This window comes from Ptychodera flava, unplaced genomic scaffold, assembly GCF_041260155.1.
Source record: "Ptychodera flava strain L36383 unplaced genomic scaffold, AS_Pfla_20210202 Scaffold_45__1_contigs__length_1260105_pilon, whole genome shotgun sequence".
NCBI classification, from domain to species: Eukaryota; Metazoa; Hemichordata; class Enteropneusta; family Ptychoderidae; genus Ptychodera; species Ptychodera flava.
The window spans coordinates 42,501-59,669 of record NW_027248367.1 but is presented as its reverse complement, the minus strand read 5'-3'; positions in this window follow the sequence as shown (position 1 = coordinate 59,669).

The window sequence follows — 17,169 nt, the reverse complement described above, 5'->3', positions numbered from 1 at the left end:
AATATGAAGGGTGTAGCACTTGTGGTTACTGAGTTATGGACATATACTCATATTTAAGGTCAAAGGTCATCGAGGTCACATGATATTTTGTCAAAAAAATTGTATTGCTAAGTTATCCCTATATACCAAAAATCAGACCTCTAGCTCTATTGGCTGGCTCAGAATTAGATAAGCGCATAATTAATGAGGTACCAGATGTGGTGTCATAAGGTGTCCCATCATACCAAATAGGAAGGGTGTAGCACTTGTGCTTACTGAGTTATGGACATATACTCATATTTAAGGTCAAAGGTCATCAAGGTCACATGACATTTTGTCAAAAAATTTATTGCGAAGCTATCCCTATATACCAAATATCAGACCTCTTGCTCTATTGGCTGGCTCAGAATTAGATATGCGCATAATTAATTGGGTACAGGATGTGGTGTCATAAGGTCTCCCATCATACCAAATATGAAGGGTCTAGCACTTGGGGTTACTTAGTTATGCCCATATATGTATATATAAGGTGAAAGGTCATGAAGGTCACATGACATTCTGTCAAAAAAATTGTACTGCTAAGTTATCCCTATATACCAAAAATCAGACATCTAGCTCTATTGCTGGCTCGAAAATTAGATATGCGCATAATTAATGAGGTCTGGTCACGTGACATATTTGCAATAGATTTCTATCCCATAGTAGTCCCTGTGTACCAAAATTCGGATCTCTAGCCCTATTGGTTAGCCTAGAATTAGATATGCGCATAATTAATGAGGTCTGGTCACGTGACATATTTGCAATAGATTTCTATCCCATAGTAGTCCCTGTGTACCAAAATTTGGATCTCTAGCCCTATTGGTTAGCCTAGAATTAGATATGCGCATAATTAATGAGGTCTGGTCACGTGACACATTTGCAATAGATTTCTATCCCATAGTAGTCCCTATGTACCAAAATTCGGATCTCTAGCCCTATTGGTTAGCCTAGAATTAGGTATGCGCATAATTAATGAGGTCTGGTCACGTGACACATTTGCAATAGATTTCTATCCCATAGTAGTCCCTATGTACCAAAATTCGGATCTCTAGCCCTATTGGTTAGCCTAGAATTAGGTATGCGCATAATTAATGAGGTCTGGTCACGTGACACATTTGCAATAGATTTCTATCCCATAGTAGTCCCTGTGTACCAAAATTCGGATCTCTAGCCCTATTGGTTAGCCTTGAATTAGATATGCGCATAATTAATGAGTTCTGGTCACGTGACATAATTGCAATAGATTTCTATCCCATAGAACTCCCTGTGTACCAAAATTTGGATCTCTAGCCCTATTGCTTAGCCTAGAATTAGATATGCGCATAATTAATGAGGTCTGGTCACGTGACATATTTGCAATAGATTTCTATCCCATAGTAGTCCCTGTGTACCAAAATTCGGATCTCTAGCCCTATTGGTTAGCCTAGAATTAGATATGCGCATAATTAATGAGGTCTGGTCACGTGACATATTTGCAATAGATTTCTATCCCATAGTAGTCCCTGTGTACCAAAATTCGGATCTCTAGCCCTATTGGTTAGCCTAGATTTAGATATGCGCATAATTATGAGGTCTGGTCACGTGACATAATTGCAATAGATTTCTATCCCATAGTACTCCCTGTGTACCAAAATTTGGATCTCTAGCCCTATTGCTTAGCCTAGAATTAGATATGCGCATAATTAATGAGGTCTGGTCACGTGACATTTGCAATAGATTTCTATCCCATAGTAGACCCTGTGTACCAAAATTCGGATCTCTAGCCCTATTGGTTAGCCTAGAATTAGATATGCGCATAATTAATGATGTCAAGGTCACGTGACCTGACCCAAAATATTTTGGTGAACATTAACAGCCAATGATCGTCTATGTCGAGAAAGAACCAGACTCCTAGCTCTAATGGCTAGCCTATAATGAGCAATTGTAAATCTGTAGGAGAGGTCAAAGGTCACTGAAAATATAAAAAATAATACTTTAAAAATCTTCTTCTCAAAATCGGCAAAACCTGTGACCTTGATATTTGGCATGAAGGAGCAAGGCTATAAGGTCTAAAAAGTGACTTGAGCAGAATTTTGATTTACCACCTTTTATGCAAATGAAGTCTATTTTAAAGTTTATTTTCAAAATGGCCGCCAGGTCACGTGACCTATTGTTATGGTCATGTGACCAAAAAATTACTTTTGCTGAGTTGTACCTGTGTACCAAATATGAAGTCTCTAGGTGCAACGGTGTTTGCGTGGTAGTTGCAAAAGTGCGTCGCAAGAAGAATAATAATAATAATAATAATAATAAATATAGCTGCAAGCAGCGATGACCGGGTTTCGACACAAGTGGCAGCATTAACAGCAAAAGAAAATTAGATCGTGCGCGTAATTAATGAAGTACAGGATGCAGTGTCATTAGGTCTCCCATCATACCACATATGAAGTCTGTAGCACTTGTGGTTATCAAGTTGTGGACATATAGGTATAGTTAAGGTCAAAGGTCATCGAGGTCACATGACATTTTGTCAAAAAAATTTTATTGCTAAGCTATCCCTATATACCAAAAATCAGACCTCTAGCTCTATTGGCTGGCTCAGAATTAGATATGCGCATAATTAATGAGGTACAGGATGTGGTGTCATAAGGTCTCCCATCATACCAAATATGAAGGGTCTAGCACTTGGGGTTACTTAGTTATGCCCATATATGTATATATAAGGTCAAAGGTCATGAAGGTCACATGACATTTTGTCAAAAAAATTGTACTGCTAAATTATCCCTATATACCAAAAATCAGACATCTAGCTCTATTGCCTGGCTCAGAATTAGATATGCGCATAATTAATGAGGTACAGGATGTGATGTCATAAGGTCTCCCATCATACCAAATATGAAGGGTGTACACTTGTGGTTACTGAGTTATGGACATATACGTATATTCAAGGTCAAAGGTCATCGAGGTCACATGACATTTTGTCAAAAAATTGTAATGCGAAGTTGTCCCTATATACCAAAAATCAGACCTCTAGCTCTATTGGCGGGCTCAGAATTAGATATGCGCATAGTAAATGAGGTCTGGTCACGTGACATATTTGCAATAGATTTCTTTCCCATAGTAGTCCCTGTGTACCAAAATTTCGATCTCTAGCCCTATTGGTTAGCCTAGAATAAGATATGCGCATAATTAATGAGGTCTGGTCACGTGACATATTTGCAATAGATTTCTATCCCATAGTAGTCCCTACGTACCAAAATTGGGATCTCTAGCCCTATTGGTTAGCCTAGAATTAGATATGCACATAATTAATGAGGTCTGGTCACGTGACATATTTGCAATATATTTCTATCCCATAGTAGTCCCTGTGTACCAAAATTCGGATCTCTAGCCCTATTGGTTAGCCTAGAATTAGATATGCGCATAATTAATGAGGTCTGGTCACGTGACATATTTGCAATAGATTTCTATCCCATAGTAGTCCCTGTGTACCAAAATTCGGATCTCTAGCCCTATTGGTTAGCCTAGAATTAGATATGCGCATAATTAATGAGGTCTGGTCACGTGACATATTTGCAATAGATTTCTATCCCATAGTAGTCCCTGTGTACCAAAATTCGGATCTCTAGCCCTATTGGTTAGCCTAGAAAATTAGATATGCGCATAATTAATGAGGTCAAGGTCACGTGACCTGACCCAAAATATTTCGGTGAACATTACAGCCAATGATCGTCTATGTCGAAAAAGAACCAGACTCCTAGCTCTATTGGCTAGCCTATAATGGGCATTTGTAAATCTATAGGGGAGGTCAAAGGTCACTGAAAAATATGAAAAATAATACTTTAAAATCTTCTTCTCAAAATCGGCAAGACCTGTTCCCTTGATATTTGGCATGAAGGAGCAAGGCTATAAGGTCTAAAAAGTGACTGGAGCAGAATTTTGATTTACCACCTTTTATGCAAATGAAGTCAATTTTAAAGTTTATTTTCAAAATGGCCGCCAGGTCATGTGACCTATTGTTATGGTCATGTGACCAAAAAATTACTTTTGCTTAGTTGTACCTGTGTACCAAATATGAAGTCTCTAGGTGCAACGGTGTTCGCATGGTAGTTGCAGAAGCGCGACAGAAGAAGAAGAAGAAGAATAATAATAATAATAATAATAATAATAATAATAAAAAACATAACGATTACAATAGGGTTTCGCACCAATGGTGTCGAAACCCTAAATATAGCTGCAAGCAGCGATGACCGGGTTTCGACACAAGTAGCAGCATTAAGAGCAAAAGAAAAATTAGATTGGGTGCATAATTAATGAAGTACAGGATGCAGTGTCATTAGGTCTCCCATCATACCACATATGAAGTCTGTAGCACTTGTGGTTATCAAGTTGTGGACATATAGGTATATTAAAGGTCAAAGGTCATCGAGGTCACATGACATTTTGTCAAAAAAATTTTATTGCTAAGCTATCCCTATATACCAAAAATCAGACCTCTAGCTCTATTGGCTGGCTCAGAATTAGATATGCGCATAATTAATGAGGTACAGGATGTGATGTCATAAGGTCTCCCATCATACCAAATATGAAGGGTGCAGCACTTGTGGTTACTGAGTTATGGACATATACGTATATTCAAGGTCAAAGGTCATCGAGGTCACATGAAATTTTGTCAAAAAAATTGTATTGCTAAGTTATCCCTATATACTAAAAATCAGACCTCTAGCTCTATTGGCTGGCTCAGAATTAGATATGCGCATATTTAATGAGGTCTAGTCACTTGACATATTTGTAATAGATATCTATCCCATAGTAGTCCCTGTGTACCAAAAATCGAATCTCTAGCCCTATTGGTTAGCCTAGAATTAGATATGCGCATAATTAATGAGGTCTGGTCACGTGACATATTTGCAATAGATTTCTATCCCATAGTAGTCCCTGTGTACCAAAATTTGGATCTCTAGCCCTATTGGTTAGCCTAGAATTAGATATGCGCATAATTAATGAGGTCTGGTCATGTGACATATTTGCAATAGATTTCTATCCCATAGTAGTCCCTGTGTACCAAAATTTGGATCTCTAGCCCTATTTGTTAGCCTAGAATTAGATATGCGCATAATTAATGAGGTCAAGGTCACGTGACCTGACCCAAAATATTTCGGTGAACATTAACAGCCAATTATCGTCTATGTCGAAAAAGAACCAGACTCCTGGCTCTATTGACTAGCCTATAATGATCATTTGTTAATCTATAGGGGAGGTCAAAGGTCACTGAAAAATATGAAAAATAATACTTTAAAAATCTTCTTCTCAAAATCCTCAAGACCTGTGACCTTGATATTTGGCATGAAGGAGCAAGGCTATAAGGTCTAAAAAGTGACTGAAGCAGAATTTTGATTTACCATCTTTTATGCAAATGAGCTCAATTTTAAAGTTTATAATCAAAATGGCCGAAAGGTCACGTGACCTTTTGTTATGGTCATGTGACAAAAAAATTACTCTTGCTGAGTTGTACCTGTGTACCAAATATGAAGTCTCAAGGTGCAACGGTGTTCGCATGGTAGTTGCAAAAGGTCGTCGCAAGAAGAATAATAATAATAATAATAATAATAAATATAGCTGCAAGCAGCGATGACCGGGTTTCGACACAAGTAGCAGCATTAAGAGCAAAAGAAAAATTAGATTGGGCGCATAATTAATTAAGTACAGGATGCAGTGTCATTAGGTCTCTCATCATACCACATAAGAAGTCTGTAGCACTTGTGTTATCAAGTTGTGGACATATAGGTATATTTAAGATCAAAGGTCATCGAGGTCACATGACATTTTGTCAAAAAATTTTTATTGCTAAGCTATCCCTATATACCAAAAATCAGACCTCTAGCTCTATTGGCTGGCTCAGAATTAGATATGCGCATAATTAATTAGGTACAGGATGTGGTGTCATAAGGTCTCCCATCATACCAAATATGAAGGGTCTAGCACTTGGGGTTACTTAGTTATGCCCATATATGTATATATAAGGTCAAAGGTCATGAAGGTCACATGACAATTTGTCAAAAAAATTGTACTGCTAAGTTATCCTCTATACGAAAAATCAGACCTCTAGCTCTATTATCTGGCTCAGAATTAGATATGCGCATAATTAATGAGGTAGAGGATGTGATGTTATAAGGTCTCCCATCATACCAAATATGAAGGGTGTACCACTTGTGGTTACTGAGTTATGGACAAATACGTATATTCAAGGTCAAAGGTCATCGAGGTCACATGACATTTTGTCAAAAAAATTGTAATGCTAAGTTATCCCTATATACCAAAATCAGACCTCTAGCTCTATTGGCTGGCTCAGAATTAGATATGTGCATAATTAATGAGGTCTGGTCACGTGACATATTTGCAATAGATTTCTATCCCATAGTAGTCCCTGTGTACCAAAATTCGGATCTCTAGCCCTATTGGTTAGCCTAGAATTAGATATGCGCATAATTAATGAGGTCTGGTCACGTGACATATTTGCAATAGATTTCTATCCCATAGTAGTCCCTGTGTACCAAAATTCGGATCTCTAGCCCTATTGGTTAGCCTAGAATTAGATATGCGCATAATTAATGAGGCCTGGTCACGTGACATATTGACAATAGATTTCTATTGCATAGTAGTCCCTGTGTACCAAAATTCAGATCTCTAGCCCTATTGGTTAGCCTAGAATTAGATATGCGCATAATTAATGAGGTCAAGGTCACGTGACCTGACCCAAATATTTCCGTGAACATTAACAGCCAATGATCGTCTATGTCGAAAAAGAACCAGACTCCTAGCTCTATTGGCTAGCCTATTATGGGCATTTGTAAATCTATAGGGGAGGTCAAAGGTCACTGAAAAATATGAAAAATAATACTTTAAAAATCTTCTTCTCAAAATCGGCAACACCTGTGACATTGATATTGGCATGAAGGAGCGTAACCCTATGGTCTACAAAATTTAGGACAGAATTTTGATTGATTAATTTTTATGCAAATGAAGTCAATTTTAAAGTTTATTTTCAAAATGGCCGAAAGGTCACGTGACCTTTTGTTATGGTCATGTGACAAACAAATTACTTTTGCTGAGTTGTACCTGTGTACCAAATATGAAGTCTCTAGGTGCAACGGTGTTCGCATGGTAGTTGCAAAAGCTCGTCGCAAGAAGAAGAAGAATAATAATAATAATAATAATAAAAAACAGAACGATTACAATAGGGTTTCGCACCCATGGTGTCGAAACCCTAAATATAGCTGCAAGCAGCGATGACCGGGTTTCGACACTAGTAGCAGCATTAAGAGCAAAAGAAAAATTAGATTGTGCGCATAATTAATGAAGTACAGGATGCAGTGTCATTAGGTCTCCCATCATACCACATATGAAGTCTGTAGCACTTGTGGTTATCAAATTGTGGACATATAGGTATATTTAAGGTCAAAGGTCATCGAAGTCACATGACATTTAGTCAAAAAAAATTTATTGCTAAGCTATCCCTATATACCAAAAATGAGACCTCTAGCTCTATTGGCTGGCTCAGAATTAGACATGCGCATAATTAATTAGGTACAGGATGTGGTGTTAGAAGGTCTCCCATCATACCAAATATGAAGGGTCTAGCACTTGGAGTTACTTAGTTATGCCCATATATGTATATATAAGGTCAAAGGTCATGAAGGTCACATGACATTTTGTCAAAACAATTGTACTGCTAAGTTATCCCTATATACCAAAAATCAGACCTCTAGCTCTATTGGTTTGGCTCAGAATTAGATATGCGCATAATTAACGAGGTACAGGATGTGATGTCATAAGGTCTCCCATCATACCAAATATGAAGGGTGTACCACTTGTGGTTACTGAGTTATGGATATATACGTATATTCAAGGTCAAAGGTCATCGAGGTCACATGACATTTTGTCAAAAAATTGTAATGCTAAGTTATCCCTATATACCAAAAAATCAGACCTCTAGCTCTATTGGCTGGCTCAGAATTAGATATGCGCATAATTAATGAGGTCTGGTCACGTGACATATTTGCAATAGATTTCTATCCCATAGTAGTCCCTATGTACCAAAATTCGGATCTCTAGCCCTATTGGTTAGCCTAGAATTAGATATGCGCATAATTAATGAGGTCTGGTCACGTGACATATTTGCAACAGACTTCTATCCCATAGTAGTCCCTGTGTACCAAAATTGGGATCTCTAGCCCTATTTCTTAGCCTAGAATTAGATATGCGCATAATTAATGAGGTCTGGTCACGTGACATATTTGCAATAGATTTCTATTCCATAGTACTCCCTGTGTACCAAAATTCGGATCTCTAGCCCTATTGGTTAGCCTAGAATTAGATATGCGCATAATTAATGAGGTCAAGGTCACGTGACCTGACCCAGAATATTTCGGTGAACATTAACAGCCAATGATCGTCTATGTCGAAAAAGAACCAGACTCCTAGCTCTATTGGCTAGCCTATAATGGGCATTTGTAAATCTATAGGGGAGGTCAAAGGTCACTGAAAAATATGAAAAATAATACTTTAAAAATCTTCTTCTCAAAATCGGCAAGACCTTTACCTTGATATTTGGCATGAAGGAGCAAGGCTATAAGGTCTAAAAAGTGACTGGAGCAGAATTTTGATTTACCACCTTTTATGCAAATGAAGTCAATTTTAAAGTTTATTTTCAAAATGGCCGCCAGGTCATGTGACCTATTGTTATGGTCATGTGACCAAAAAATTACTTTTGCTGAGTTGTACCTGTGTACCAAATATGAAGTGTCTAGGTGCAACGGTGTTCGCATGGTAGTTGCAGAAGCTCGTCGCAAGAAGAAGAAGAAGAAGAATAATAATAATAATAATAAAAAACAGAACGATTACAATAGGGTTTCGCACCCATGGTGTCGAAACCCTAAATATAGCTGCAAGCAGCGATGACCGGGTTTCGACACAAGTAGCAGCATTAAGAGCAAAAGAAAAATTAGATTGTGCGCATAATTAATGAAGTACAGGATGCAGTGTCATTAGGTCTCCCATCATACCACATATGAATTCTGTAGCACTTGTGGTTATCAAGTTGTGGACATATAGGTATATTCAAGGTCAAAGGTCATCGAGGTCACATGACATTTTGTCAAAAATTTTTTATTGCTAAGCTATCCCTATATACCAAAAATCAGACCTCTAGCCCTATAGACTGGCTCAGAATTAGATATGCGCATAATTAATTAGGTACAGGATGTGGTGTCATAAGGTCTCCCATCATACCAAATATGAAGGGTCTAGCACTTGGGGTTACTTAGTTATGCATTATATATGTATATATAAGGTCAAAGGTCATGAAGGTCACATGACATTTTGTCAAAAAAATTGTACTGCTAAGTTATCCCTATGTACCAAAAATCAGACCTCTAGCTCTATTGGCTGGCTCAGAATTAGATATGTGCATAATTAATGAAGTGCAGGATGTGTCATCATAAAGTGTCCAATCATACTAAATATGAAGGGTGTACCACTTGTGGTTACTGAGTTATGGACATATACGTATATTCAAGGTCAAAGGTCATCGAGGTCACATGACATTTTGTCAAAAAAATTGTAATGCTAAGTTATCCCTATATACCAAAAATCAGACCTCTAGCTCTATTGGCTGGCTCAGAATTAGATATGCGCATAATTAATGAGGTCTGGTCACGTGACATATTTGCAATAGATTTCTATCCCATAGTAGTCCCTGTGTACCAAAATTCGGATCTATAGCCCTATTGGTTAGCCTAGAATTAGATATGCGCATAATTAATGAGGTCTGGTCACGTGACATATTTGCAATAGATTTCTATCCCATATGTGTCCCTGTGTACCAAAATTCGGATCTGACCAAATTCGGATCTCTAGCCTATTGGTTAGCCTAGAATTAGATATGCGCATAATTAATGAGGTCTTGTCACGTGACATATTTGCAATAGATTTCTATCCCATAGTAGTCCCTGTGTACCAAAATTCGGATCTCTAGCCCTATTGGTTAGCCTAGAATTAGATATGCGCATAATTAATGAGGTCTTGTCACGTGACATATTGCAATAGATTTCTATCCCATAGTAGTCCCTGTGTACCAAAATTTGGATCTCTAGCCCTATTGGTTAGCCTAGAATTAGATATGCGCATAATTAATGAGGTCTGGTCACGTGACATAATTGCAATAGATTTCTATCCCATAGTAGTCCCTGTGTACCAAAATTTGGATCTCTAGCCCTATTGGTTAGCCTAGAATTAGATATGCGCATAATTAATGAGGTCTGGTCACGTGACATATTTGCAATAGATTTCTATCCCATAGTAGTCCCTGTGTACCAAAATTCGGATCTCTAGCCCTATTGGTTAGCCTAGAATTAGATATGCGCATAATTAATGAGGTCAAGGTCACGTGACCTGACCCAAAATATTTCGCTGAACATTAACAGCCAATGATCGTCTATGTCGAAAAAGAACCAGACTCCTAGCTCTATTGGCTAGCCTATAGTGGGCATTTGTAAATCTATAGAGGAGGTCAAAGGTCACTGAAAAATATGAAAAATAATACTTTAAAATCTTCTTCTCATAATCGGCAAGACCTGTTACCTTGATATTTGGCATGAAGGAGCAAGGCTATAAGGTCTAAAAGTGACTGGAGCAGAATTTTGATTTACCACCTTTTATGCAAATGAAGTCAATTTTAAAGTTTATTTTCAAAATGGCCGAAAGGTCACGTGACCTTTTGTTATGGTCATGTGACCAAAAAATTACTTTTGCTGAGTTGTACCTGTGTACCAAATATGAAGTCTCTAGGTACAACGGTGTTCGCGTGGTAGTTGCACAAGCGCGACAGAAGAAGAAAAAGAAGAATAATAATAATAATAATAATAAATATAGCTGCAAGCAGCGATGACCGGTTTCGACACAAGTAGGAGCATTAAGAGCAAAAGAAAAATTAGATTGTGCGCAAAATTAATAAAGTACAGGATGCAGTGTCATTAGGTCTCCCATCATGCCACATATGAAGTCTGTAGCACTTGTGGTTATCAAGTTGTGGACATATAGGTATATTTAAGGTCAAAGGTCATCGAGGTCACATGACATTTTGTCAAAAAATTTTTATTGCTAAGCTAACCCCTATATACCAAAAATCAGACCTCTAGCTCTTTTGGCTGGCTCAGAATTAGATATGCGCATAATTAATTAGGTACAGGATGTGGTGTCATAAGGTCTTCCATCATACCAAATATGAAGGCTCTCTAGCACTTGGGGTTACTTAGTTATGTCCATATATGTATATATAGGTCAAAGGTCATGAAGGTCACATGATATTTTGTCAAAAAAATTTTACTGCTAAGTAATCCGTATATACCAAAAATCAGACCTCTAGCTCTATTGGCTGGCTCAGAATTAGATATGCGCATAATTAATGAGGTCTGGTCACGTGACATATTTGCAATAGATTTCTATCCCATAGTAGTCCCTGTGTACCAAAATTTGCATCTCTAGCCCTATTGGTTAGCCTAGAATTAGATATGCGCATAATTAATGAGGTCTGGTCACGTGACATATTTGCAATAGATTTCTATCCCATAGTAGTCCCTATGTACCAAAATTGGGATCTCTAGCCCTATTGGTTAGCCTAGAATTAGATATGCGCATAATTAATGAGGTCTGGTCACATGACATATTTGCAATAGATTTCTATCCCATAGTAGTCCCTGTGTACCAAAATTGGGATCTTTAGCCCTATTGGTTAGCCTAGAATTAGATATGCGCATAATTAATAAGGTCTGGTCACATGACATATTTGCAATAGATTTCTATCCCATAGTAGTCCCTGTGTACCAAAATTTGGATCTCTAGCCCTATTGGTTAGCCTAGAATTAGATATGCGCATAATTAATGAGGTCTGGTCACGTGACATATTTGCAATAGATTTCTACCCCATAGTAGTCCCTGTGTACCAAAATTCGAATCTCTAGCCCTATTGGTTAGCCTAGAATTAGATATGCACATAATTAATGAGGTAAAGGTCATGTGACCTGACCCAAAATATTTTGGTCAACATTAATAGCCAATGATCGTCTATGTCAAAAAAGAACCAGACTCCTAGCTCTATTGGCTAGCCTGTAATGGGCATTTGTAAATGTATAGTGGAGGTCAAAGGTCACTGAAAAATATGAAAAATAATACTTTAAAAATCTTCTTCTCAAAATTGGCAAGACCTATTACCTTGATATTTGGCATGAAGGAGCAAGGCTATAAGGTCTAAAAAGTGACTGGAGCAGAATTTTGATTTACCACCTTTAATGCAAATGAAGTCAATTTTAAAGTTTATTTTCAAAATGGCCGCCAGGTCATGTGACCTATTGTTATGGTCATGTGACCAAAAAATTACTTTTGCTGAGTTGTACCTGTGTACCAAATATGAAGTCTCTAGCTGCAACGGTGTTCGCGTGGTAGTTGCAGAAGCGCGACAGAAGAAGAAAAAGAATAATAATAATAATAATAATAATAATAATAATAAAAAACATAACGATTACAATAGGGTTTCGCACCCATGGTGTCGAAACCCTAATAATAAAAAACAGAACGATTACAATAGGGTTTCGCACCCATGGTGTCGAAACCCTAATAAAAAACAGAACGATTACAATAGGGTTTCGCACCCATGGTGTCGAAACCCTAAATATAGCTGCAAGCAGCGATGACCGGGTTTCGACACAAGTGGCAGCATTAGAGCAAAAAAAAAATTAGAGTATGCACATAATTAATGTGTACAGTATGTGGTGTCATAAGGTCTCCCATCATACCAAACATGAAGGATGTAGCACTTGAGGTTACTTAGTTATGGCCATATATGTATATTTGAGGTCAAAGGTCATCGAGGTCACATGACATTTTGTCAAAAAAATTGTATTGCTAAGTTATCCCTAAATACCAAAAATCAGACCTCTAGCTCTATTGGCTGGCTCAGAATTAGATATGCGCATAATTAATGAGGTACAGGATGTGGTGTCATAAGGTCTCCCATCATACCAAGTATGAAGGGTGTAGCACTTGTGGTTACTTAGTTATGGCCATATATGTATATTTGAGGTCAAAGGTCATCGGGGTCACATGACATTTTGTCAAAACAATTGTATTGCTAAGTTATCCCTATATACCAAAAATCAGACCTCTAGCTCTATTGGCTGGCTCAGAATTAGATATGCGCATAAGTAATGAGGTACAGGATGTGATGTCATAAGGTCTCCCATCATACCAAATATGAAGGGTGTAGCACTTGTGGTTACTTAGTTATGGCCATATATGTATATTCAAGGTCAAAGGTCGTCGGGGTCACATGACATTTTGTCAAAAAAAATTGTATTGCTAAGTTATCCCTATATACCAAAAATCAGACCTCTAGCTCTATTGGCTGGCTCAGAATTAGATATGCGCATAATTAATGAGGTTACAGGATGTGATGTCATAAGGTCTCCCATCATACCAAATATGAAGGGTGTAGCACTTGTGGTTACTTAGTTATTGACATATACGTATTTTCAAGGTCAAAGGTCATCTTAGTCACATGACTTTTTGTCAAAAAAATTGTATTGCTAAGTTATCCCTATATACCAAAAATCAGACCTCTAGCTCTATTAGCTGGCTCAGAAATAAATATGCGCATAATAAATGAGTTGCAGGAAGATGCCAAGGTCAAAGGTCAAGTGGAATCCCCAAAATTGTGGAGTGCAATTTGGTCCCCCACTGGCCATTGTCCATTAGACGCTTGCTGTCTTGGACTTAAACATAGGCCAGAATAAGCCATTGCCATAGCTTAGCTGCATAGGTATAGGGGAGGTCAAAGGTCACTGAAAAATCAGAAAAATAATATTTTAAAAATCTTCTTCTCAAAATTGGCAAATCCTGTGACCTTGATATTTGGCATGAAGGAGCAAGGCTATAAGGTCTAAAAAGTGACTGGAGCAGAATTTTGATTTATCACTTGTTATGCAAATGAGCTCAATTTTAAAGTTTATTATCAAAATGGCCGAAAGGTCACGTGACCTTTTGTTATGGTCATGTGACAAAAAAATTACTTTTGCTGAGTTGTACCTGTGTACCAAATATGAAGTCTCTAGCTGCAACGGTGTTCGCGTGGTAGTTGCAGAAGCGCGACAGAAGAAGAAGAAGAAGAAGAATAATAATAAAAAACAGAACGATTACAATAGGGTTTCGCACCCATGGTGTCGAAACCCTAATAATAAAAAACATAACGATTACAATAGGGTTTCGCACCAATGGTGTCGAAACCCTAATAAAAAACAGAACGATTACAATAGGGTTTCGCACCCATGGTGTCGAAACCCTAAAAAACAGAACGATTACAAGAGGGTTTCGCACCCATGGTGTCGAAACCCTAATAATAACAAAAACCCAATGAAAGCAATAGGGGAAAGCTGTAGGCATATGGGCCAGGTACACATACACGGGGATATGCTGTTGAGATGCTTAGGTCAAAGGTAGAGCTACTAGGTCAAAGGTAATCCGTTACCGACGAAGATAGTCCGGTTCAAAAAGTAGTGCGTGTCTCTATGTTTGAATAGCAGCTGATCAGCACTCAGTTTGTGGCTTACAAAGATAGAGCATGGGTTGTAAGTTGATTTTAGAGCCAACATGAGATTCATTCCAAAATCAGATCAGTTTTTTCAGAATGTGAAGCAAGCGAGCTTTCATCTCATTGAGTTACGTACGAGGCCAGCCTATAGCTTATGAATAGGGAATATGCTCAGCCAGCATTAGTGCACAGGGGCTGCTAACGCCAATGCTGGGCAAGCCAATAGAGCTAGGGGTCTGATTTTTGGTACATGGGCAGACGTGTGGAAGCAAAGATTTTTGGCAAAAAGTCACGTGACCAGGATGACCTTTGACCTCGATTTCACGAATAGGCTTGTAAATCAGTAACCACAAGTGCTACTGCCTTGATATTTGGTGGGATGGAAGACAATATGGTACCACATCATGTAGCTCATTAATTATGCGCATATGTAATTTTGGGCTAGCCGATGGAGCTAGGGATCTGATTTTTGGTACACAGGCAGAAGTATAGAAGTAAAGTTGTTGACAAAATGTCACGTGACCAGGATGACCTTTGACCTCAAAAACTTTGTTTGCTTCCTTATAGCAAAAATCAGACCAGTTGCAGTATCTGGTACTTCGGAATTGCATATGTGCATATTTAATAATGTGCTACGTGATGCCAAGGTCAAAGGTCAAGGGGCATTCCCAAAATTTCGGTGTTCAATGTGGTCCCCCAAAAGGTCATCGTTCAAGACACACTTGCCTATTGGGACCCTTAGATAGGCCAGAAAATGCCTTTGCCATAGCTTAGCTGCACAGGTAGAGGAAGGTCAAAGGTCATAGAAAAATCAGAAAAATAATACTTTAAAAATCTTCTTCTCAAAATTGGCAAATCCTGTCACCTTGATGTTTGGCATGAAGGAGCAAGGCTATAAGGTCTAAAAAGTGACTTGAGCAGAATTTTGATTTATCATTTTTTATGCAAATGAAGTCAATTTTAAAGTTTATTTTCAAAATGGCCGAAATGTCACGTGACCCATTGTTATGGTAATGAGATCAAAAAATTACTTGCCAGGTGTTTTATCTATATGCCAAATTTGGAGACTCTAGGTGCAACAGTGTTCGAATGGCAAGCGCATTTAGGAGGCGGAAGAAAAATAATAATAATAATAATAAAAAACAGAACGATTACAAGAGGGTTTCGCACCCATGGTGTCGAAACCCTAATAATAAGAAAAACCCAATGAAAGCAATAGGGGAAAGCTGTAGGCATATGGGCCATGGTACACATACACGGGGATATGCTGTTGAGATGCTGAGGTCAAAGGTAGAGCTACTAGGTCAAAGGTCATCCGTTACCCACGAAGATAGTCCGGTTCAAAAAGTAGTGCCTGTCTCTATGCTTGAATAGCAGCTGATCAGCACTCAGTTTGTGGCTTACAAAGATAGAGCATGGGTTGTAAGTTGATTTTAGAGCCAACATGAGATTCACGGCAAAATCAGATCAGTTTTTTCAGAATGTGAAGCCAGCGAGGGTTCATCTCATTGAGTTACGTACGAGGCCAGCCTATAGCTTATGAATAGGGAATATGCTCAGCCAGCATTACTGCACAGGGGCTGCTAATGCCAATGCTGGGCAAACCAATGGAGCTAGGGGTCTGATTTTTGGTACATGGGGAGACGAGTGGAAGCCAAGATTTTGGCAAAGAGTCACGTGACCAGGATGACCTTTGACCTCGATTTCACGAATAGGCTTGTAAATCAGTAACCGCAAGTGCTACTGAATTGATATTTGGTGGGATGGAAGACAATATGATACCACATCACCTCGCTCATTAATTATGCGCATATCTAATTCCGGGCTAGCCAATAGAGCTAGGGATCTGATTTTTGGTACACAGGGAGAAGTATAGGAGCAAAGTGTGTTGACAAAATGTCACGTGACCAGGATGACCTTTGACCTCAAAAACTTTGTTTGCCTCCTCATAGCAAAAATCAGACCTCTTGCTGTATCTGGTACTCCAGAATTGCATATGTGCATATTTAATAATGTGCTAAATGGTGCCAAGGTCAAAGGTCAAGGGGCATTCCCAAAATTTCGGTGTTCAATGTGGTCCCCCAAAAGGTCATTGTTCAAGACACACTTGCCTATTGGGACCCTTAGATAGGCCAGAAAAAGCCTTTGCCATAGCTTAGCTGCACAGGTATAGGAAGGTCAAAGGTCATAGAAAAATCAGAAAAATAATACTTTAAAAATCTTCTTCTCAAAATTGGCAAGTCCTGTGACCTTGATATTTGGCATGAAGGAGCAAGGCTATAAGGTCTAAAAAGTGACTGGAGCAGAATTTTTATTTACCACCTTTTATGCAAATGAAGTCAATTTTAAAGTTTATTTTCAAAATGGCCGCCAGATCACGTGACCTATTGTTATGGTCATGTGACCAAAAAATTACTTTTGCTGAGTTGTACCTGTGTACCAAATATGAAGTCTCCAGGTGCAACGGTGTTCGCATAGGAGTTGCAGAAGCTCGTCGCAAGAAGAATAATAATAATAAATATAGCTGCAAG